Below are 26,842 nucleotides of genomic sequence, written 5' to 3' on the forward strand. Positions count from 1 at the left end.
CGGCGGCTTGTCAAAGGCCCACAAACTTTATTATTCCTCTCATCTGAATTCTGAACTAACGTCATAAAATTCACCAATATTAAAAGTAATATTTTAAAACCCTCAAAGGGGTGAACTAAAACAAAAAAACGTTTTGACAAAAAAAAAAGATATTTTTGAATTCAAATAATAACGGTCATTAACGACAAGTCAGAACGCTTTTTTCTGGAATATTCTAGAAGGACGTGAGTACTAATGACTCAACCAAGGTTATATAATTGATCGCTAAGGATGGCTTCTGTTTGAACTATTCTAATGTGTATTCTGAGATTCCTAGACAAATGTTAAGGATAGGAACATCCTTATCCTAGGAACAGGTGTAAGGAAGCCTCAAATACACTCCAAGATCACGGATATATATATATATATATATATATATATATATATATATATATATATATATATATATATATATTTATATATATATATATATTAGTATATTTTGGTAGCAGTCTTTCCTGTAGACATATATTATTAAATATGACCGAAAAAGTAAGATTAATAATTCTAACACGAATTTTCTCTATCTTTCGTACATTTCTTTTCACTGTTGGTGGTAATTCAAAAATCAATTTTCCAAAATTCATTTTTATTTCTAGTCTGACGCGACGCTTGAACGCGTTTCGTAATAACTTATTACATTTTCAAAGACTTTAGTTTACACACACACAACTGTAACCTGTAAACACTAAACAGAGTCAGCCAATCCGTCATACTTGAGTATAAGAATGTATATGAGAGTATAAGAATGTATATGAGAGTATAAGAATGTATATGAGAGTATAAGAATGTATATGAGAGTATAAGAATGGAAGTAACTGCAGAGGGCCAATTGGCCCATACTTCCTCTAGATGCTTCTATATTCTCCGAACCATTATAACTAACTACAGGTTAGTTATACATTATCCTATCTATTTCACCCTCTATCTCTCACCATCTGCCAATCCCCTACACCCCTCACACACCCCCTCCCCCCCTCTCCAATCCCCCCACCCTTTCCCCTCTTCAATCCTCCTTTCCAATCCGACACAAAAACCCGTGAGAGCAGAATGCAACATCAAACAGTTTAGGTGAACATAAGCCAAAGCTTACCGCCAGGGTCCAAAAGAGCGCTGTTGAGCTTGTTTGAAGCCCCCAAACAGCCCGACTGTCACAAAGGACGGACGGCCGAACAAAGCACATTTTGCAAACTGGCCAACAACACAGTTGGGGCATGGAATGAACAGCCTCTCGTCAAAATATACGATATATTGAGGTATATCGTATATAATATATATACGATATATTGAGGAGTATGATCGTGAGTGATGTTCGACTAGGTCGTATATTTTCCCCCTGGAGAGAACCATATCACCAGTTTTTTGGTATTTTAGTTATATTTAGTTTATATATTATACAACCTATGTCCATTCTATGGGTTGTAGGTGGACCCCATACCCATCCTGTGAGTGGTAGTGGACCCCATACCCATCCTGTGAGTGGTAGTGGACCCCATACCCATCCTGTGAGTGGTAGTGGACCCCATACCCATCCTGTGAGTGGTAGTGGACCCCATACCCATCCTGTGAGTGGTAGTGGACCCCATACCCATCCTGTGGGTGGTAGTGGACCCCATACCCATCCTGTGGGTGGTAGTGGACCCCATACCCATCCTGTGAGTGGTAGTGGACCCCATACCCATCCTGTGAGTGGTAGTGGACCCCATACCCATCCTGTGAGTGGTAGTGGACCCCATACCCATCCTGTGGGTGGTAGTGGACCCCATACCCATCCTGTGAGTGGTAGTGGACCCCATACCCATACTGTGAGTGGTAGTGGACCCCATACCCATCCTGTGAGTGGTAGTGTACCCCATACCCATCCTGTGAGTGGTAGTGTACCCCATACCCATCCTGTGAGTGGTAGTGTACCCCATACCCATCCTGTGAGTGGTAGTGGACCCCATACCCATCCTGTGAGTGGTAGTGGACCCCATACCCATCCTGTGAGTGGTAGTGTACCCCATACCCATCCTGTGAGTGGTAGTGAACCCCATACCCATCCTGTGAGTGGTAGTGGACCCCATACCCATCCTGTGAGTGGTAGTGTACCCCATACCCATCCTGTGAGTGGTAGTGAACCCCATACCCATCCTGTGAGTGGTAGTGGACCCCATACCCATCCTGTGAGTGGTAGTGGACCCCATACCCATCCTGTGAGTGGTAGTGTACCCCATACCCATCCTGTGAGTGGTAGTGTACCCCATACCCATCCTGTGAGTGGTAGTGTACCCCATACCCATCCTGTGAGTGGTAGTGGACCCCATACCCATCCTGTGAGTGGTAGTGGACCCCATACCCATCCTGTGGGCGGTAGTGGACCCCCATACCCATCCTGTGAGTGGTAGTGGACCCCATACCCATCCTGTGAGTGGTAGTGGACCCCATACTAATCCTGTGAGTGGTAGTGAACCCCATACCCATCCTGTGAGTGGTAGTGAACCCATACCCATCCTGTCAGCGATTGCAGTAAGGGTTACATAGACATATAATGGGCTCACGAAATGAACCCCAAAAGAGAGAGAGAGAGAGAGAGAGAGAGAGAGAGAGAGAGAGAGAGAGAGAGAGAGAGAGAGAGAGAGAGAGAGAGAGAGAGAGAGAGAGAGAGAGAGAGAGAGAGTGTTCCCCCATGTGACAAACACACCAACATAGACCACATAGACAACATAGATATAAAACACATAAACGCGGGCAGAAAAGCACAAAGCAATAACATTACACAGAGTAATTCAATAGATAATTTTAAAAATAATTACATCCTGGAGTCGAGGAGGAATTCAGGGATGCAGCTTTTATGGCAAATGTTGCAAGTAATCTCACGCTGGCAACGGGAAAAGTCACGCAACATTATGTAAAGCTGTTTTACTCCCACACACACACACACACACACACACACACACACACACACACACACACACACACACAGTAAGTAAGGACGCCTGTTGATTGACGGTTGAGAGGCGGGACCAAAGAGCCAGAGCTCAACCCCCGCAAACACAACTAGGTGAGTACACACAAACACACACACACACACACACACACACACACACACACAGTAAGTAAGGACGCCTGTTGATTGACGGTTGAGAGGCGGGACCAAAGAGCCAGAGCTCAACCCCCGCAAACACAACTAGGTGAGTACACACACACACACACACACACACACACACACACACACACACACACGCAGAAGAAACTTACCTTTAAATTAATACTTTACACATAATTATAAAAATATTAACTGATTATGTCTGGGAACAGGGGTCATTCTACCCCCCTCTGGGGCCATTGGACCCCCCCCCCCTTAAGATATAGATACAGGCTTCCTGTCCCCGATTGTGTACAAACACGGCAAAGTTGCAACACTCGCAACAGAGGATAGCATTTTGCAACACATATGTATAATTATCACTGAGAATTTCTGCTTTATTTCTCCTTTGTTGAATTGCGTTGAGTCACAGCATTTCCACACTGCATTGTTTGTATTGCTAGGGGGGGGGGGGGGTTGGATGTTGCAGAGGATGATTTGTTGGGTTACCTTGTGATGAGTTCTGGGCTCAACGTCCCCGCGGCCCGGTCCTCGACCAGGCCGGGTTTGGGTTCTTGTCGTCTCATCGTAGAGTTAAAAAAAATCACCTTTATTGAGTATGATTCAATAATGATAGCAACGAAACACTGTTATCATAAGGGTGTGTGTGGTGTGTTCATCTATCGTCCTAGATAACATGGATATCATGGCCTCTCTCTCTCTCTCGAGAGAGAGAGAGAATTCATACATTAACACACACACACAGCCCAGTAGGCCCAGGAATCTGTACACCAGTTGACTGACAGTTGATAGGCGGGACCAAAGAGCCAGAGCTCAACCCCCGCAAGCACAAGGTGAGTACACACACACAGGACCTCCTCACAGATCATACTGAGCGCCAACACACTTGACACATTAAACCCGGCTTGCAGAAAAGCCTTGACTTCATCAATAAGAAATAGTCCATCTGTTATTAAACCCCGCAGCTGACCCGGAAATCGCAGAGATGCCAAGTTTGTCTTCTACGTAACTAAAAAAACAAACCTTTTTTTTAGTGCCCTATTTACTTTTGCGTAAAGCGACCTTAGCATTTTTTGCATATGATTATGAGAGAAAATGGAATCCTATTTGAATTCTATTTAGTAAAATTATACTTTTATAAACAGTAAAACTTTTTATCAGCTCATTTTTTTAAAAATCTCAATTTTTTTTTAGATTTAAGGTTGAATTGTATGCTACCTATTTTCCATTTTCTTTCACGGACGACGAACCACGTTTTCTCCCTAAGTTTCCCCACTAAACCGCTCTACTATCCAGCTTAAGTGATTGGGCACGGAGAGGGTCGTAGTGAGAGAAAGTAGCGTGATCAGCTCATTTAGCTTTTTTTTCCCCAACAGCTAAAACTTGTCTGAAGGATTAGTAAGATTCACCGCGTCCATACTGGGTAGAACTATTTGCTTTCCAACTGTTTATTTTGATTTTTCTAATGACATTTTTTCTTCCTTTTGGACTTGTAATTATTTTTATTACTGTTATCGCATTTTATAATCAGAATTTCTTTAAATCTTCTTAATATTCCAGGATAATATTGAATGTATTCTCAAGAATTTATCTACATATATAGAGATACGGAGTTCTGTATGTCTCTGCGGTGTGAGGGAGGGAGAGAGGGAGAGAGAGAGAGAGAGAGAGAGAGAGAGAGAGAGAGAGAGACAGACAGACAGAGAAAGAGGGAGATAGAGAGAGATGTAGAGCATAGAGACACACACACACACACAACTCTACAACACAAACTTGATATTTCACACCAACCTACAAAAACTCTATACGACATTCCCCTCGTTTCATCCCCCCCTCTATCTCCCCTTCTCTTCCCACCCACCCTTCAATTTCCTCCCCTCCTTATCCCCCTCTTCCTCTACCCTCTACCCTCTCCTTCCTTATCTGTTTAACTCGGTCCATCGTTCCCAATGGTTGGCTCCAGCAAGAGTCAGTTCTTGCTCAATTATTTTGCGAGTTGGTTAGTGTCCATTCCAGAAGAGAAAAGTGAGAGAAGGGTAGAGGGAGAGAGGAAGGATGAAAGGAGAGAAAGGAGGTAGGAGGAGGAGGAGAAGTGAGGGAGAGGGAGAGAGACGAGAGGTAGGCAGAAAAGGGAAAGTGATAAGTCAAGGAAAAGGAAATTATTTATTTACACTTCATTCGTAAATTTACACATCATTTACAGGCAGCTGGGAGAGAGAGGGAGAGAGAGGGAGAGAGAGAGAGAGAGAGAGAGAGAGAGAGAGAGAGAGAGAGAGAGAGAGAGAGAGAGAGAGAGAGAGAGAGAGAGAGAGAGAGAGAGTGAGAGAGAGAGAGAAGGACTACCCTCCTCTCTCTCTCCTCACGAATGAGAGGAAGAGAGGGAGGGTAGAGAAGGAACAGAAGAGAGAGAGAGCATCACTGTACAGGGACGGAACAGGAAGGTAGTGGTGGTGGAAGCGCCACTTTACAAGAGTGAAAGCTAAAAGTGAAAGCACTTCCGAGTTGGCTGTACAAAGGCCGGGACAGGCTGAGACAGACAGACATTAACACACTCGCGCGCGCACACACGCAAACACAGGTTGAGAGGCGGGACCAAAGAGCCAGAGCTCAACACCCGCAAACACAACTAGGTGAGTACAGGGCCTCGCGGCCGAGTGGTCAGAGACCGTAATTCAAGATACCTGAGAGTTAGACTGTTATCGTGGATTATATCCAGGAGATGTGTGTGTATTCACCTAGTTGTACTTGCGGGGGTTGAGCTTCGGCTCTCTAGTCCCGCCTCTCAACTCTCAATCAACTGGTGTACAGGTTCCTAAGCCTACTGGGCTCTATCATATCTACATTTGAAACTGTGTATGGAGTCAGCCTCCACCACATCACTGCCTAATGCAGTCCATTTCTTAACTACTCTGACACTAAACAAATTCTTTCTAATGTCTTTATGGCTCATTTGGGCACTCAATATTCTGTGATCCCTAGTGGGTGTGCCCCTTGTGTTAAAAAATAAACTGTGTTAGTCTGCCCTATCAATTCCTTTTGAGAATCTTCTATGTTATGATCATGTCCCCCTAACTCTCCTGTCCTCCAGCGACGTGAGGTTTAATTCCCGTAGTCTCTCCTCATAGTTCATGTCCCTCAGTTCGGACACTAGTCTGGTGGCAAACCTGTGAACCTTCTCTAATTTAGTTTTATCCTTGACGAGATATGAACTCTATGCTGGAGCTGCATACTCCAGGATTGGTCTGACATACGTGATATACAAGGTTCTGAATGATTCCTTACACACGTTTCTAAAGACCATTCTTATGTTAACCAACCTGGCATATGCCGCTGATGCTATCCTCTTGATATGATCTTCAGGGGACAGGTCTGGCGTGATATCAACCCCCAGGTCTTTCTCTTTCTCTGATTCTAGAGGAATTTCATCTCCCAAATGATACCTTGTATCTGGTCTCCTGCTCCCTAATCCTATCTTCATTATATTACATTTGATCGGGTTAAACTCTAACAACCACTTGCTGGACCCTTCCTGTGTGTGCGTTTGACGGACAGACATAAATACAAAGTGTAAAAAAAAAACAGACTCATAAAATCTCTTCTCATTTGGCATGGTTTAGCATCCATAATATTTTACTGTCCAAGACCCGCCGGGTAATTACACTTGTTGAACTTTCATGCTGGAGTCCAAGTTTTAAGACGGTAGAGTTTTATGGGATTAATTCTCTCTCTCTCTCTCTCTCTTTCTCTCTCTCTCTCTCTCTCTCTCTCTCTCTCTCTCTCTCTCTCTCTCTCTCTCTCTCTCTCTCTCTCTCTCTCTCTCTCTCTCTTTCTCTCTCTCTCTCTCTCTCTCTCTCTCATAAACTTAACAGTCCCCGTCTATACAGATTCAAGTGCTTAAGTGCTTGTTTGTTTTTCTGTCGGGCGGTCGTCATAGCCAGCGCTCAAGCGAAGGGTCGTTCCCCGGGGGTTATAACTGCTGACTCTGAAAGCCTTTCCTGGTCCTCGAAATTGTCCCGTCTCCCATTCACACACACACACACACACACACACACACACACACACACACACACACAATAATCGACGCGACCAAAGAGCCAAAGCTTAACCCCAGCAAGCACAACCAGGTGAGTACACCTTCACACATATGTACGTCTACAGCGTGGACTAAAATATCGTATAGTTATTTGAATAGATTGGTCTTCACCGTTAATAATTCGACGTATTAAGATATGACACGATGATCCGAAAGCCTTAGGCTGTTTACTGTGGTTGTCTACACTGATGTGCAGACTGTCTCGGGCCTAATGGCAGGCACACGACCTTTTGTTCACCTTTTTGAACTGCGGAACTTGGCCATTATCTCCCCGGATACTGAGACGACTTAACCCCTGTTTTCTATGGCGTCCCGCGCGCGTCCGATGGCGTGGAGGGGTGACTGCTGCAGCTTGTATCGCAATGGGTTGGTGTCGCAGCTGTCATATAATGGTGCACCTTATGATTTCCGATAACTGGGGGACAGGAAGCCTGGTAGGCTTGTATCGATTCCATTGTCGCGAGTTCGATTTCATTGTATAATCTTAATATTTTCTCACGGATACATCAGATTGCTGTGGTTCTCATTGTACATGGCGTACGTAGATGTAGAGGAGACCTCGCTAATTGGCTGTTGGTAGAGCAGTTAGTGTGTTGTTACGGGAGGGTGGACAGAGATATAAGGGGAGGACATTTCCACCCCTCTATTGTTTGTTCTGCATGGGGTTATTATGGTGCACATTCTCTAAGACTATTATGTCCCCCCCCCCCTTCATATCATCCCCTCCCACATCCCCCCCCCCCCCTCTTCCACCCTTCCCCCTTCTCCTGACATCCATTATCTCACCTAATTTACACACCTTCCAAACTTTCTCCCCTCTTTTGTTTTTTGTTTCTTCCGTAATGGGTGGTAATTCTTTGTCTCATATCCTTGACTTATTCTATGTATTTGTTATTTATACGTATTTTGTATTCCTAATTTTAGGTATTAAAATGACACACACACACACACACACACGCTTGTCCCAGAGTTACAAGGGATGGGATATGAAGAGCGTCTGAGGGAACTGAACCTTACGACACTAGTGTGTGTGTGTGTGTGTGTGTGTGTGTGTGTGTGTGTGTGTGTGTGTGTGTGTGTGTGTGTGTGTGTATACTCACCTATTTGTGCTTGCAGGGGGTTGAGCTCTGGCTCTTTGGTCCCGCCTCTCAACTGTCAATCAACTGGTGTACAGATTCCTGAGCCTACTGGGCTCTTATCATATCTACACTTCAAACTGTGTATGGAGTCAGCCTCCACCACATCACTGCCTAATGCATTCCATCTGTTAACTACTCTGACAGTGAAAAAAGGTCTTTCTAATGTCTCTAATGTGTGTGTTTGTGCGTGTGTGTATATGTGTATATGCGTGTGCATGTGTATATGCGTGTGTATGTGTATATACGTGTATATACGTCGCACTTGAGCCTAACAGAGATGACTACTTACATTCGTAGATTAGAATTCAGTTACTCTGGAACCGCTCTAATTAAAATCAATTCAAAACAACATTTCACAATTTTTTATGTAAAACAAACAAACAAACAAAAACTCTTTTGCGACAGGTAAACGACGAAGCTAAAGATGACGCAAGAACATACGCCTATTACGCAACGACAGGTAGAGGACGCAGAACCTCACCCTACGCAACAAAACACTCCAGACGATGACGCAGCGAGACAGACAGACAGACAGACAGATTATTAAATCTAACCTGATTACGACGTTAAAGTTTTAACGAGAACATTTACATAACATTCTGAGAACGTTGTATGGCTCTCGCTCGCTGACGACACTGTTTGGACGAGTCACTTAATGACCCTTTGACTCGAGAGGCGTGTGAGTGTGTGTGTGTGTGTGTACTGGCACTCGTAAAAATACACACACATACACACACATGTACACACACACACATACACATACACACACACACACACACACACACACACACACACACACACACACACACACACACACACATGCACACACACACACACATGCACACACACACACTAAACTTTCCATTCTTCAGCAGAAGATCACGTCTTCAGCGTTAACACGTTCTTCCTGTTCCTGTTTCTCCTTCTGTTTATCCAGTTCTTTCTTCCTCTACGTTCTTCATTTCCGTTACAGTTATAGACGTTCAGACTCGTTCAGTCTGGACATTCAGAACTCGTTCAGTCTGGACATTCAGAACTCGTTCAGTCTGGACATTCAGACTCGTTCAGACGACCTCTGCAGCAGGTCCTCTGAACGAGTTCTTCCTCCTGTCCGTATTTGTCGAGACGGGGTCCTTAGACAGTAAATCAGACAGGACGACAGACAGTCGTGCTAATACATACAAAAATACATACGTAGATATAGACGAGCAGACAGACAGATGAGACATTCATAAATACCCCCACTCATACACAGAGAAAGATGATCAGATAGACAGGCATACCAAGAGATAGAGAAGCAGAGACAGACAGGCAGACACATAGAGACAGACAGACAGACACATACACAGATATACAGACAGATACAAAGGGAGACAGACATAAAAACAACATCGACATAAAGATATCATATAAGAAAGCCGATTTAGGCAACAAACTCTAAAATTATTACTGAGCCGGCGCCGTCATCTGTCCTGCGATAACAGATATCTAAGACCTCGATAACAAGAGATCTACGATAAGAAAAATCTACGATAGCAATAAAAAAAAGATCTACAATTATGATAAAGAGCTTCAGTAAATCCAGGGACCCCCAATAGACGAGACTTAGATAACGAGATATGGAATAAAAATAAAATTCGAAATTCCGGATTTTAAAAATAATAAAAAAAATAAAAATCCGGATTTCGAGTAATTGACGAGAACGCTAGTCGAACCGAACCGGATTTAACGTTGTTGAAATTAATAGAAGAGGCTTTCACCTCTTCTCTGTCTGTCTGTCTGTCTGTCTCTCTCTCTCTCTCTCTCTCTCTCTCTATCTCTCTCTCTCTCCCCTTCTTCACTATCATCTATCACTCCTTTCTTTTCAATATTTCCCTCCTACAAACGGATTTTTATCTCCCATTCCATCGTCCATTCTCCTCTCCATTTCCTCTACTTCCCCTCAATAACAGAGGAACAACCACAGCTCCCCTCAGAAGAGGGGATCATAAACGTCCCAAGTACAGGATCCAAGATCATACGGATGAATTAAGACGAATTTAAGATGACTTAAGATGACTTAAGATGACTTAAGATGAAGTATGATTTATATTTTACAAACTAACAACTGCTGTTGTTCTTCAGTTCATTTTATGAGCTAAGAATGACTATCCTGCTACAGTTCATTTGTCAAGCTAGGATATGTTATCTTACAAGTTAGGAGCTGTTATCTTGCCTGAACTTATCCTACAAGCTAGGAGCAGCTATCTTTCCTAAACTCAACCTACAAGCTAGGAGCAGCTATCTTTCCTAAACTCAACCTACAAGCTAGGAGCAGCTATCTTTCCTAAACTCATCCTACAAGCTAGAAACAGCTATCTTTCCTAAACTCATCCTACAAGCTAGAAACAGCTATCTACCCTAAACTCATCCTACAAGCTAGAAACAGCTATTTACCCTAAACTCATCCTACAAGCTAGGAGCAGCTATCTACCCTAAACTCATCCTACAAGCTAGGAGCAGCTATCTACCCAAAACTCATCCTACAAGCTAGGAGCAGCTAAAGAATGTTATCTTACATCGGCCCAATTTCAAATCCTCGATCTTGAACTTGATTTCTTATCAGTTAGTTCAATAAGCGTTTGCTCAACGACCCCGCGCGAAATACACAAGTAAAGTAAAGCAAAAAGGAAAGTAGAAAAAAGACAATAAAGTAGAAGAGGAAGATAGATAATAAAGATAAAAAAACTCAAATTACATTTCTTCCCCAGAGATAAACCCATACACACAAAATTACTGATTAAATAAGTGAATCGAAGAGACAAGGTCTGGAAGGGTTATCTTGAGATGATTTCGGGGCTTTTTAGTGTCCCCGCGGCCCGGTCCTCGACCAGGCCTCCACCCCCAGGAAGCAGCCCGTGACAGCTGACTAACACCCAGGTACCTATTTTACTGCTAGGTAACAGGGGCATAGGGTGAAAGAAACTCTGCCCATTGTTTCTCGCCGGCGAGAATAGAACCCAGGACCACAGGATCACAAGTCCAGCGTGCTGTCCGCTCGGCCGACCGGCTCCTGTTATACTCAAATTCTATGTCAGTTGAAACATAACCAATCACAGGCAAGTAGGCCTCTGACGTCATGCCAGACAGTGGAGCATCAGCGATGCTCCCAGCAGCCTCAGTTCTCCTCACAGACTCAGAGTAGGAATAAAACTCCCCTGGAATGGGAGACTTGTGCAAAAAAAAATCGGTAAATGACCTGTGAACTGAACATTGGGAGCTGATCAGTAGGTGGAGGGAGGCAGGGCACTACTGCTCGCCTTGATTGCCTGGCTGGCTGTGTAAATATTGGAGAAGGGAGTGACACGAACATTGCCCGGTCCTGACACACACAGGCATCCCAACCAATGTGACTACGCCAGGCGAACGTGCGCCAGGTGAGCACACGATGGGCTGGGAGAGGGAGAGGGAGAGGGAGAGGGAGAGGGAGAGAGAGAGAGAGAGAGAGAGAGAGAGAGAGAGAGAGAGAGAGAGAGAGAGAGAGAGAGAGAGAGAGAGAGAGAGAGAGAGAGAGAGAGAGAGAGAGAGAGACAGAGAGAGAGAGAGAGAGAGAGAGAGAGAGAGAGAGAGAGAGAGAGAGAGAGAGAGAGAGAGAGAGAGAGAGAGAGAGAGAGAGAGAGAGAGAGAGAGAGGTGTTATATGATGCTGTGAGCTATCATGGACTCATTCAAGGGTCAGTCCTCGTTGCAGGACAGAAGCGTTTGGGCAAACTTTTCTTATCACCTGATGCCTCTGTTTACCCAACAGTTAATAGGTACCTATAAAAGCTAGACAACTGTTGTGGATTCTATCCCGGGGGAGGGGGGGGTCAATAGTTAACTGAGTGGACACAAGATCCTAGCTCGTAGTCCTAAGGGCCCGGGTTCGATTCCTGGGAGAAGTAGAAACCGGGGTTCAAGAGCTAATAGCTCGATCCTGCAACTACAAATAGGAAACATAAATCATAAACACACACACACACACACACACACACACACACACACACACACACACACACACACACACACACTGCTATAGTCTTTCCATCCGTTCCTCCCTCATTCTACTCTCAGCCCCCTCACTATCTCATCTACCGCCTCACCCCCTCATCTACTCACGAATCTACTTCGTTTCCTTTCACCTACTCCCTCTTCTGTCCTGCTTTCTCTCCCAGTCTTTCTAAGCGGTGAGAGCCGCGTTGCAGGGGAACTTTGTCGTCAAGTTCCAGCTTGGCCAAGTTTGTGATTGACTCGTGTGTGTGTGTGTGTGTGCGTGTGTGTGTGTGTGTGTGTGTGTGTGTGTGTGTGTGTGTGTGTGTGTGTGTGTGTGTGTGTGTGTGTGTGTGTGTGTGTGTGTGTGTGAAGATGCTGGGACAGATTACTGGCCTTGTCATGTGTTACTTTCATCTTCCCTATTGCCTCAAACATCTCTCTCTCTTTCTTTCTCTCTCTCTCTCTCTCTCTCTCTCTCTCTCTCTCCCTCTCTCTCTCTCTCTCTCTCTCTCTCTCTCTCTCTCTCTCTCTCTCTCTCTCTCTCTCTCTCTCTCTCTCTCTCTCTCTCTCTCTCTCTCTCTCCCTCTCTCTCTCTCTCTCTCTCTCTCTGGAGAGGAGTTAGATGTCCTGTCATCCTAGAGGCAAAGTCAACTCCCAGAACGTTGAAAAAGAATTTAAAATGAGAATTATCCATCACATCAAACCTGTAGCATAAAGCAAACATGAATCGAATTACATCAGCACACACACTCAACAAGTGAGGCAAACATAACGGCATACATCACGTACGTGAGACCAACCGCTCAGTATGAAGCAACACCGAGAACCTCAACCAGGCTTATAGACAGTCATCTAGACTTGCTAATCTATAAAAAATACATATTAAGTACCCTATCTAACCTATGGAGGTTGCCATATTGAAAACGTCTATATTACGGCGCAATAAGTTTTACTAATACGTCACATTTTAATGAATTGATCATTTACGTAAAATATAAGTAGACAAGGTCAGACAAGGACAGACAAGGTCAGACAAGGTCAGACAAGGTCAGACAAGGATAGACAAGGACAGACAAGGTCAGACAAGGTCAGACAAGGTCAGACAAGGTCAGACAAGGACAGACAAGGTCAGACAAGGTCAGACAAGGACAAACAAGAACAAACAAGGACCTTTCGCTTCCTCTTTATACCTATTAAACAAACTTCACCAAAACTATTTATCTCTAAATTGAAATAAATTTTTTTCTGAGATTTTTTGAGTCACTGAGTTTGCAAAATCTTTCCTATGAAATATTAATTCGAAATTTCGCAACTTTGAAAAAGGCAACTTGCAAAAAATATCATGAAACTCGAATACGCCTTTGCTACGGCGCCTAGAATTTTATGTATTGATCATGCATGATGGAAAAAAATGAGGCGATTTATTTGTGGCATTTTTCATATTGAAAAAAAAATTGTAATTGGGAGAAATGATCGCGATATATTTATTTTATTTGTATTAAGATATTTGTGGAAACACCGTTTGTGTATATTCTTGATTATCTTGAGATGATTTCGGGGCTTTAGTGTCCCCGCGGCCCGGTCCCGGGCCAGGCCTCCACCCCCAGGAAGCAGCCCGTGATAGCTGACTAACACCCCCAGGTACCTATTTTACTGCTAGGTAACAGGGGGCATAGAGTGAAAGAAACTCTGCCCGTTGTTTCTCGCCGGCGCCTGGGATCGAACCCAGAACCACACGATCACTAGTCCAGCGCGCTGTCCGCTCGGCCGACCGGCTCGCCCATATTAGGTTAGGTTAGTTGATAGAGGTTGAGCTAATCAACCTACATGCCCAAGAATTTTCCCCAAAAATATTAAGACCTTCCACATGAAAATGGAAATAAAGAAATAAGAAAAAGAGATAAAGCAAGTTAGATACGAAGAGAGAATAACAGGGACAAGCCCTCTGTCCTTTAATTACCCCCCCCCCCCCACCCCCTCCAAGTTGTTGTTGTTGTTGTTTAAGATTCAGGTACTGGGAACTAAGAGTTCCAAGTAGCACGGGCTATGGTGATCCCGTGATAGGCTTACCTGGCACAGGAGCGGGGCTGAAACTTGCTCCCCACGTAAAGGCCTGTGCCATATCTCCTACACTCACCTGGGTCTCTCTCTCTCTCTCTCTCTCTCTCTAGCTCTCTCCCCCTCCACAAAACACATCTCTTTTCACTTAAAATTTTGTTGTCTGTCCAGGATGATTTTAAAACTAAACTAAGCATGAAGATTTAATTAACAACTCATAATTAGGGAGGACCACTCTGGGTCACTATACATCCCACTCATCTCTTGTCCTCGAGACACAAGGGTCAAGAGAGGCCAGCCTCCCTCGAGGACATTCCCCTCACCTGTCTCTATCACTCATGAAACAAGGGAATAGGTAAAAAGGTATCTCTTATATAACCAGGAGAGATTATATAGCTACCCTGTGGGTACACCTCGCCTACCTATCACCCTACTTCACACACACAGAGATCACACTAACGTGATGCATCAAATAAACAAATCCACAACGGCCGTGACGAGGATTCGAACCTGCGTCCGGGAGCATCCCAGACGCTGCCTTAATCGACTGAGCTTTATCACCCTACTTGATGACCCTGAGAGGTCAGGCGGGGTCGCCCACCCCAGCCTAGGCCCCGCCCTATGCAAGGGTAAATTATCTACACATTTACAGTGAAAGTTGTGCGTTCGAACGCGCGCAAAGTGTAGCTGTGTGACGTCCTATTAGCTGTTGCCTAGTAGTGCTTGTCTCAGCGGCACGGCGTGCAGTTTACTGAATTATCGGGGCCAGGAGCTTGACCTTCCTCATAGAGGTCATTAGTAGCACACAAGTACCATTCTCAGGCGTCATTAGGCTGTGTTTGTGGACGCTACCGACGTCCGGGTTCACTATAGCCCGTGCTACTTGCCCCGCTCCTGTGCCAGGTAAGTTACGGGCTCACCATAGCCCGTGCTACTTGGAACTTGTTCCGAGTAGCTGAATCTATTACAACAACATCATGAACGTCAGATAAATCATGAACAGTTGACTTGCGTTGGATAATTAGTGCTAATGGGTTGCAATATGTCGCATTTGCACCAAGAGAGAGAGAGAGAGGGAGAGAGAGAGAGAGAGAGAGAGAGAGAGAGAGAGAGAGAGAGAGAGAGAGAGAGAGAGAGAGAGAGAGAGAGAGAGAGAGAGAGAGAGAGAGAGAGAGAGAGAGAGAGAAGCATTTATTACCCATTACCGAGCACAATTGTGACTTGAAACAATGAAAGCAAACAGCTGTGGGGTCGTTCATTGCTAATCAGAAATGTTGAGGAAAAAAAGTTCAAATTCCTCTACACCTCTGACGTTCTCAGCACCTGTGAGAGAGAAAGTTCACTCTAGCATCTCGGTATAGGCCACTTGCGGAGTGCCACCTATATAGAACTCAAGCAACCAATCAGGGGACAGATATATATTATATATATATATATATATATATATATATATATATATATATATATATATATATATATATATATATATATATGTCTTGCCCCATGAAACACTTGTGCCCTCTTCTCTGGGCCGAATAAGTGAGTGGAATTGCAAGGTTGCAACGCTAGTGACAAGGTTCTTGAATCTGCAGTTGTATGCAACATGGGATGTAATACGTGATGCAACGGTTCTCAGCTTTCTTGGGCATTAGCATAGTTGCAAAAATGCACGTGTGAGCTTTGACTCCAGTCTTGCAACAGAGTGAGGGGATGGTTGCTCATTCTCCTCACAGTGAGGTAATTCTTGCTCATTCTCCTCATAGTGAGGTAATTCTTGATCATTCTCCTCATAGTGAGGCAATTCTTGAGCTCTGTCACTACCTAAACTGATTAGGATATCATCAGAGGAACGGGGGCGATGTTCTCAATTAGATGATTAATTATGTTTAGGAGCATTGAAGATAATGGTAATTGCTTTCTTAGCTGAAGCGTAGGGACTTAAGTAATCAGTGTCGAAGGCTGTCATCTGAGGGACTGAAGTGATTAGTGTCAAAGGCTGGCTGTCATCTGAGGGGACTGAAGTGATTAGTGTCGAAGGCTGGCTGTCATCTGAGGGACTGAAGTGATTAGTGTCAAAGGCTGGCTGTCATCTGAGGGGACTGAATGACCAGTGTCAAATACTATCATCTGAGTAACTAAATAATTAGTGTCAAATGCTGTCATCTGAGTGAATAATCAGTGTCAAATACTGTCATCTGAGTGACTGAATGACCAGTGTCAAAGGCTGTCATCCGCTAGAGAGAAGGAACAATCATTCTACTATCAAACTCAACTTCAGTGGGTGGAATGCAAACCTTCCAATGAGAACAGCTGTCGTTTGCAATCAGTTTGGATTCCGGCATAAATCGCAGGCCTAACAAAGGGAGATATTTAAAATATTTTTCTTCGTAATACGGAAATTTTCGATGGACATATTTGTTTCTGTATGATGAGTATTTGAATGGTTTCGCGACGGAAAAATATTCCTGATTCTTCCTTCTTCTGTTTCTCTTCTTTAGTTCCTCAATCGCACACTTCTCCTTTTTGTTATTGTCGTCTTCTATTCTTCCTTTCGCTTTCTTATCTTTCTCTGCCTCCTCCATCCTCTCCTCCTCAGAGCTAAACGCCTCACACCCACAAAGTATCTACAAGGAAATTGCTACAAACTTTTGATTGGTGAGATAAAGCCAATCGTTCCTCTTTTGGTCAGGGAGCTGAGGGAGATAAGGAGATGAGGTGAGAAGCATCATCTCAGCTTCCATCGTTGCTCTTATCACTACAGTCATCACCAGAGTCATCACCATCTTTACTTGGTCTAGGGGGCAGAGTGGCACTATTGGACATCGTGCCAAACTGGCTCGACAGTAAGGGCTTATCTTGAGGTAATCTTGAGATGATTTCGAGGCATTTAGTGTCCCCGCGGGCCGGTCCTCAGGCCTCCATCCCCAGGAAGCAGCCCGTGACAGCTGACTAACACCCAGGTACCTATTTTACTGCTAGGTAACAGGGGGCATAGGGTGAAAGAAACTCTGCCCATTGTTTCTCGCCGGCGCCCGCGATCGAACCCGGGACCACAGGATAACAAGTCCAGTGTGCTGTCCGCTCGGCCGACCGGCTCCCCTAATGGTGCCCCAATACTTACCCCTTAACTGTCTTTCCCAATCACCCACTTGGCATTGTTCTCCTAATTCCTCTTTCTCTACCCATTCCCCTTCCATAATCCCCCTTCCACATCCTATTATTTCCATTTCCTTTAATCTCCTCTCCTCTTTCTTCCCCTTTCCCATTGTATTTCCTCTTTGTTTCCCCTTTTCTGCGTCTCCTTGTCGTCTCGCTGTTTCTCCTTTATCTCATTCTCTCTCTCTATCTCCCTTTTTTCTCGTACACTGTCTCTATCTTTTCCACTTCTCGTATATACTTTATATCTTCACTATAATCCAGGGTTAAAGTAAACAGTGCTTACCTAATTGCGTCTAAGGGGAAGCTATCTCTAGCTCCTGGGCCCCGACTCTAATGGCAACGAATCCTGAACGTGTTCCTGTGATCTGACGTTCTTGTACCGCTCAGGAGACCTAAACGGTCACCAGAGAGCTGTTGGGCATTGGATTAAGGGGCCTTACGACTTCCAATTCTTTTTAAACAGTCGTTGTGGGTCTAGTGGTCAGAGTACTGGACTCGCTAAGGTGCATGGGAGCATCCCTGGCTGCCTGCGTTCGAATCCTTCTAGGGTAAGGAGTTTTCCGCTGCATATCTTTCAGTTAGGAGGTATCTTTCTCCCATGTAAAGAGCCTGAAACAGGTGTCTACACCCATGGCAATATCAGACAAGAGGCACCTCTCTCCTATGTAAAGAGCCTGAAACAGGTGTCTACACCCATGCTAAATATGTCTCCCAGAGTGCATATGTTATTACACACATAACTCCACCTAGCCTCACCTTCCTTCTAATTTATTGCTGGGAGAGAAATGGTGGGGAGGGGAATGATGGGGTGAGGGGAGGAGTGAGAGAAAGCTGGAACTAAGAACACGGAGAGAATGATAAATGAACGGGAGAAGAGGTGAATGCTTAAGAGAGAGACAGAGATAACAAGTCAGATAATAAAGAAAGAGAGAGAGAGAGAGAGAGAGAGAGAGAGAGAGAGAGAGAGAGAGAGAGAGAGAGAGAGAGAGAGAGAGAGAGAAGCAGAGAATAGGTGAGTGAGGTGATAATATGGCGGGAATGAATGGAATTGGAGACGAAAGAGATGAGACACAGAAGGTAGAAGAGAATATATCGTACAGAAAGACCAATAAATTTCAGGAGAGAGAGAGAGAGAGAGAGAGAGAGAGAGAGAGAGAGAGAGAGAGAGAGAGAGAGAGAGAGAGAGAGAGAGAGAGAGAGAGAGAGAGAGAGAGAGAGAGAGAGAGAGAGAGAGAGAGAGAGAGAGAGAGAGAGAGAGAGAGAGAGAGAGAGAGAGAGAGAGAGAGAGAGAGAGAGAGAGAGAGAGAGAGAGAGAGAGAGGGGAGGGCCTGATAGAGGCACTACGGAAATACAACAATAAAGGTAGAATATGAAATTGAAACGAAGAAAGGAGGAATTGGTGGATGAAGGAGAACGATGGAGAGAGAGAGAGAGAGAAAGAGAGAGAGGGGCCGGTGCAAATTGGAGGAAATAGAATAAAAATAATCAGAGCGAGGAGGGAGGGAGAGCTAGAGAGAGAGAGAGAGAGAGAGAGAGAGAGAGAGAGAGAGAGAGAGAGAGAGAGAGAGAGAGAGAGAGAGAGTGTGTGTGTGTGTGAGAGAGAACGGTCTTAAAATCTATGGAACCAATTACCCGGTAACATAATAAGACTTGGGATGACTGTATTGTTTCAAGCGCAGGTTAGACATACTATATGGGTGAGTTTGGGGTGGACATAAGAGGCCTCCTGTGGGCCAATGGACCTTTTGCAAGTTCTTGATAAGCCTTGCAGATCGAAATAGATATAGGCCTATTAACCCCATTAGGACGAACGAGACATTTTCAGTTGCTTAGCCTGTCTTATGAACCGACTTATGTCCCTATTCCTCTGAAGGAAACTGAGTAATTTCGACTCAAATGTTGTAAATTTAAAGGAGTTAAATTCCTTTCCCCTGAGAAGTATAGAGAAAAGATGACCGCCATTTAGCAAATCTGACACTTGAGTACTAATGCACAACGGGTGATAATCCCTCCATGGCTTGACTGTGAAAACTCCATCCGCTGGCATTAGATTTTGACACTTAAGTGTCGAATTCACACGGTCGAAAGTCCTCAGCTGGCGCTCTCGATATCAACCCCTCCAGAAGAGGGAGGAGGTAAATGTGACCCTTACGCTGCTCGTGTGTAAGGGTCATTATCACCCTCAGTAGGAAGCGATCTGAACAGACTAGAGCGGAAGCTCTACAAGAAGAGACTTGCGTTTTGGGAGATGGGCATAAAATGGCTCAGTAGATCCTAGTCCTCTCTTGTGGCCATTTTTTTTTAGGGGGGGGAGGATAGGGGACAGGGAGGGGGGGGGCTGGAGGAAATCTGGAACAGGGAAAATGGGGAATAGGGAAGCTGAAAGTAAGGAATGGGTAATGTGGGGAAGAGGTAGAGGAAGATATGATAGTGGGAAAGTTTTTTTTGGGGGGGTGGGGATGTTTTGGGGATATAAGGGAAGGACTCGGACCCGAGTCTCAAAAGTACGTGACACTCATCCTACCAACCATGCCCTGGGTGCCCACAATAAGCGTCTCTGAAATACACATATGGGTATATGTATTTCAATACAGAAAAAAAAAGGAAAATAAATTCACGTTGAAACCAACAAAGTTGGTTCCCTGAATGCCTTACATACTCTTCTCCAAGACTATGGGTCCTCACAGTGTTACACACACACACACACACACACACACACACACACACACACACACACACACACACACACACACACGAGGACAACAAACCGTAAAAGCATGGGACAATAACGTTAAAAATATTAGCATTAGGGCCCACATTTCCTCTAAGAAATGTTTCACTAGAAATTGCCTCAGCATCTTCAGAGGGGAACCCTAAACGTCTCTTTCTGCAGTCATTCATATAAAATATATGTTTGGTATCCCCAGTAGCTTTAAAAAGAGCGGCGTCGAGAAGTTAGCCAACTATATATATATATATATATATATATATATATATATATATATATATATATATATATATATATATATATATATATATATATATATGACAATGTCAGACCACGGAGGAAAATGAAACAGGAATTTCCTTAAGTACTTTTGTATATTAAATACATCTTCAGAAGGAAGATTCCTTCTGAAGATGTATTTAATATACGAAAGTACTTAAGGAAATTCCTGTTTCATTTTCCTCCGTGGTCTGACATTGTCACATTCTTAATCAGGTGTTTATTTTCGTGATATACACACACACACACATATATATATATATATATATATATATATATATATATATATATATATATATATATATATATAAATAAAGCAAACAAGCTTGAATGGTCCCCAAGCCAATATGTAACTGAAAAAAACTCCACACCCCAGAAGGATTCGAACCCAGACAGCCTGGAGCACTGTGCACCTTGGCGTACCTGGTTCCTTAACCACTAGACCACACGACTCTACAAAAATCTTGGTAGTCGTGAGACTATATGTATCTTCCCCCGTTAGTGGTATCGGATACCATTCTGTTCTCAACCAAATTATCTCTTGAAAGAGAGGAACTTGTTCAGGAACTTGTAGTTGATTTAGTGATCCCAAATTACCTATTAGTGGGGGGTTAATGCCAGGGGTGAACAGGGTTGTTAAGGCTCATTAAGTCGGTGTATTCAGCCCGTTGCTCTCAAGTTGAAATACTGGATTTAAGATATGCTATTGTTTAGGGGGGATTGATGAGGATTTTCAAGGATTGCGATTACTTAATGCCCGAGTTTATCAAATTAAAAAAAAAAATCAAATTCAAATGTTTATTTAGGTAAAATACATACATACAAGGGGTGATATAAAAATTCATGAATTTATAGATAGAGCTAGTACATACAATGCCTAAAGCCACTATTACGCAAAGCGTTTCGGGCAGAATAATCAAAATGATAAATTTGACACGTTTCGCTAGATCAAACTGAGGCATCCTTAGAGGTAAAGGGAAACTGAATGCAGAATAACTAAATAGATATAAGTGCTTCGATCAATTTTCACCGCAAGTGACTACTCCTTCTTTCACTTGTGGTGAAAGAAGAGGCGGTTTACACTACAAAGATGGTAGACTAATCTGTCACTGGTGTTAGGGGGTAGTTATACACGCTAAAGTTGGCAGTTTTCTTCTGTTATTGTATTAGTGGATGTATGCTGTAGTCAGTGTTGCCAGGGGGGGAGTTTTTATTTTATTGTGTGATAGAACGTGTATTTTTCTGGCGTTATTCCGTGATAATTAGTTCCTTTATTTGCCTACTATAAGATTGGCATTGAGGGCCATTAATTGTGAAGTGATGGTGGTGGTGATGGTGGTGGAGCTAGTGGTGTGATGGTGGTGGTGGTGGTGGTGATGGTGCTAATGCTGTAATGGTGGTGGTGATGGTGGTGATGCTAGTAGTGGTAGTGGTGATGATGCTAGTAGTGGTAGTGGTGGTGGTGGTGATGCTAGTAGTGGTAGTGTTGGTGGTGGTGGTGGTGGTGATGCTAGTAGTGGTAGTGGTAGTGGTGGTGGTGGTGGTGCTAGTGATGGTGGTGATGGTGGTGCTAGTAGTGGTAGTGGTGGTGGTGGTGGTGGTGGTGCTAGTGATGGTGGTGATGGTGGTGCTAGTAGTGGTAGTGATGGTGGTGGTGGTGGTGGTGCTAGTGATGGTGGTGATGGTGGTGCTAGTAGTGGTGGTGGTGGTGGTGGTTGGAGGGGTCAAATAGCTGTCCAATAACAATAAAAGGCGAACCCAAATAAAACGTTTTATGGAGAAATTTACGCAGTTATTTTTCCCTCTGAAAGTTGGCGAGGCTCCTGGATTGTACCTGGAGGGGATTCTGAGAGTTCTTCTACTCTCAGAAGTTCTTATACTTCTTGACATGTGAGAACTTGATCCAACAGGCTGTTGCTTGGAGCGGCCCGCAGCCCCACATACCCACCACAACCTGGTTCTCTACTCTTCACTGGCTCTAGTCTGCATTTCTCACCATGTCGTTCGTTCCAATACGTTATTGGGTAAGTGGATGTGCAAATGCTTGATAGATACTGGCACTAGGGGGGAGGGGGGGGACGCTTCCGGTGCTGAACGATCGTAAGCAAAGATGTTTCTGTAAACAATGGGCAATGGAATTACACAGCTTCTTCTGGTGTCAAACCAGTCAACCCTCTGTCAAACTGTCAAACTGTCAAACTTCTCCGTTGTCAAACTTTCTAAATCTGTTTGGCACACTTTTTCACCACTTTGCAACCGTCCCAAAATGAACGCTGGAGAATTTTATTCGCTTTGTAGTTCAGGGATCGAGAGAAACAAGTATATATAGTATATAGTATATATATATATATATATATATATATATATATATATATATATATATATATATATATATATATATATATATATATATATATATATAGTTATCTATTTTTCTGATTTTTTTAGTTTGGAAAAAATAATGATATACAATATGAGCAGCGCAAATGTATTAATAATATAACTGATTTAGGAATAGAAAACCATTGGTAAATGCAACGGAAATTGGTAAATCCAATGATGTATTTGGTATACATGTACATTTGGTATACATACAATGATGTATTTCCACGCAAGTGTGGAGGAGAATTTATATGTATTTTGTTTCCAGGAATCACTAGTATAGGATAAATGTGTCGCACTATTAATTTTTTCCTATATTGTATAACGCTCACACACACACACACACACACACACAGGAATCTGTACACCTGTTGATTGACGGTTGAGAGGCGGGACCAAAGAGCCAGAGCTCAACCCCCGCAAACACAACTAGGTGAGTACACACACACACACACACACACACACACACACACACACACACACACACACACACACACACACACACACACACACACACACACACACATACACACACACATACACACACACACACACACACACACACACACACACACACATATATATATATATATATATATATATATATATATATATATATATATATATATAGTTCAAGAGTCTTATAAGCCCAATATCTTCTACATCAGAGAAAGGTTGTAGGTGGAGTGGTGTCATTTCTCCAATATATTTATGAATTTTCTAAGATAATTTATATCCCCAAATTTTACGGTTATCAATGGTTTCTTGAAAAGTTTCTCAATTCCTATTGACATTGATACAGTCAATTGAGAATAGATATTTTTTTGTATATAATAGAATGCAATCACTATTTGCTTGTGCCGCTACGGTCCTCTCTCTCTCTCTCTCTCTCTCTCTCTCTCTCTCTCTCTCTCTCTCTCTCTCTCTCTCTCTCTCTCTGTATTTATGCAAAATTTTAGTATTACAAATGAATAATTCCTGCTTTTAATGTAATGGACTTGCTTCATGTCAGTATATTGTGGTGTATTTCACGTTTTACACAGTCATGTCTCAGGAGGTCAGGACGGGCGTTGACATGCAAATGAGGGAAGAGAGAGAGAGAGAGAGAAATGACAATCACTTTTTCACCCTTTATGGAACGGCTATCATGGAAGGGTGAGGTGGAGTGGGAGAAAGGTGCCCGATGCTGCTACAAAGGTGCTCCTGTGTGCGTTTTGGTGTACATAGGATGCGTTCCTGTACACTAAGGTGCTTTCATGCGCACAAGTCACCAATCCTAGCACCGTAACTCCGCCTCCTAGGTACCCCAGCAAGCACATCCTAGCACCGTAACTCCGCCTCCTAGGTACCCCAGCAAGCACATCCTAGCACCGTAACTCCCAACTGGGAAACCATTTTTAATGTCAAACATTTAATGTAGAATGATTTTCCTTTCAATAGACTTAAATAACTGGCAGTACTGAGGAAGGAACGAATGAGAGGGACAGAAGAGACACACGAAGGAGAGGAGAAGGAGTGACTGAAGAAGAATAACAAGGAATAGGATAACAAATAATTAGAGGTAGAGAGATAATAATTAGAATGGAGAAGGATGAATAGACGAAGAATGAGATGAGATTAGAGGACAAGGTAAGAAGAAGAATAAGGATAAGGATAAGAAAGACACTAACGGAGAACCAAATGAAGGAATACAAGAATTATAAAACAGAAAAAAGGACCACCATCTTCACTAATTATAGGTAAACTCAGGTAAATGATATAGTGATTATAGATACAATCAAAACACAATAAATAACCTAATTTTCAAGATAATTAACAAATTATACTAATGAACCACTTAGATAATTTACCTATTTTGTTGTCCGAATTATATGTTACTTAAGTGTCACACACACACACACACACACACACACACACAGTCTCTGTCACCGTCTGTCTGTCTGTCTCTCTCTCTCTCTCTCTCTCTCCCTTCCCACAAGGACCTTGGCTCTTACATTTGACAATGTCATGTCGATAGTGAAAGTTAGCCTTCCCCCTCCTGGGGGATAGAGGGCTTCAAACGAGCCTTTCCACTTGTGGTGTGGAAGTTCACCCATCCCTTCCTCCATCCCTCCCTATCTCTCCCCCCTCCCTCTCTCTCCCTCCCTACCTTTCTCCCTCCCCTCCCCTTCTCTCTACTTGAAGGAGGGAGGCATGGAGGGAAAGAGGTGAGAGACACCCAGAAGACCTTCTTGATGACAGGTAGCAGACAATGGCTTGTTATTTCAAGGATGAGACCATTCTTAAACAGTAATTCATGAGAAAAACTGTCTCAAGAGGGGAGAGGAGGAGGAGGAAGAGGAGGAGGAGGAGGAGGAGGAGGAGGAGGAGGAGGAGGAAGGAAGAAGGAGGAGGGGAAGAGCAGCAGGAGAAAAACCAGCCATTTGGAAATAACAAATAAATTGTGAAATCATTCATGATCAAAATCATTTAATAAAAAAATCTGAATTAACAAAAAATAAGCAAAAATAAAAATATATATATATTTTATATACCGAAATACACAAAGACAAATAATAAGAGCGAATGAAACAAAGAAAGAATGAACAAATACATAGCCACTCACGTCACTCCACGAAACGCGGAAATACAAAATATTGAAAATTACTTACAAGAGCCAATAACGTAACCGAAGCTCCTTTCAGACGTTGAAAAACGCACACACACAGACGTTCACACGACGCCTTCCAACGTCGGAAAACGCACACACCTGCAGCCAAAGGAATAATAAAAAAAAAGTTAATTCACGCCTCACTAATCAGAGGAAACACGCACATGACTGGAGCTGGTGTCAAAGTTCACACACACACACACACACCCACACACACACACACACACACACACACACACACACACACACACACACACACACACACACACCCACACACACACACACACACACACACACACACACACACACACACACACACACCCACACACACACACACACACACACACACACACACACACACCCACACCCACACCCACACACACACACACCCACACACACACACACACACACACACACACACACACACACACACACACACACACACACACACACACCCACACACACACACACACACACACACCCACACACACACCCACACACACCCCCACACCCACACACACACACACACACCCCCACACACACACACACACACACACACACACACACACACACACACACACACACACACACACACACACACACACGCACACACACACACGCACACACACACACCCACACACACACACACACACACACACACACACACACACACACACACACACACCCACACACACACACACACACACACACACACACACACACACACACACACACACACAATAATGCATGAAGAATAAGCTTCAGAATAATACAGAGTCAAAAAAATATATACAGATGTTCTGGAGGAATGAGAATATACAGCGCCACGCGAATGGAAGTGAAAATACACACAGATGGAGGCATACATGGGGAAAAATGGTGCACATGGAGACAGGGGTTCGACCCCCAGGGGCTTCTTCTATTGTTATATCCATCCCATAAGGTCATGGCACCTCTCTCTCTCTCTCTCTCTCTCTCTCTCTCTCTCTCTCTCTCTCTCTCTCTCTCTCTCTCTCTCTCTCTCTCTCTCTCTCTCTCTCTCATTCATTTCATTTTTACACAGGTGGGTACAGGAGTTGACGACTTCTGACTCTCTTAGCAGGCTGAGAGCTTTCCCTTTATAAAGCTTACCTTAGAGCTTTAAGGTAAAGCTTAAACTAAGCTTTACACCACCAGTTTTCCCCTAGAACATGACTTACAGTGAGTCTGCAAGTGAA

The 26,842-nt window shown here is 43.6% G+C and overlaps 1 protein-coding gene across 3 annotated transcripts in view; it reads right to left on the bottom strand.

Annotated features, from left to right (window-relative positions):
• LOC123751518 (pneumococcal serine-rich repeat protein) overlaps positions 1 to 26,842 on the bottom strand; it is a 318,504-nt gene that overhangs the window by 47,575 nt on the left and 244,087 nt on the right. For 2 of the 3 annotated variants that reach the window (XM_069310001.1, XM_069310002.1), the window contains one exon: positions 25,627 to 25,724. The exons of the other annotated variant lie outside the window; for it this stretch is intronic. The gene's annotated coding sequence lies outside the window, so the exon portion shown is untranslated. The remainder of the gene's footprint in view (positions 1 to 25,626; positions 25,725 to 26,842) is intronic. 3 annotated transcript variants of the gene reach the window in all.

This window comes from Procambarus clarkii, chromosome 66 (genome assembly GCF_040958095.1).
Source record: "Procambarus clarkii isolate CNS0578487 chromosome 66, FALCON_Pclarkii_2.0, whole genome shotgun sequence".
Classification (NCBI taxonomy): domain Eukaryota; kingdom Metazoa; phylum Arthropoda; class Malacostraca; order Decapoda; family Cambaridae; genus Procambarus; species Procambarus clarkii.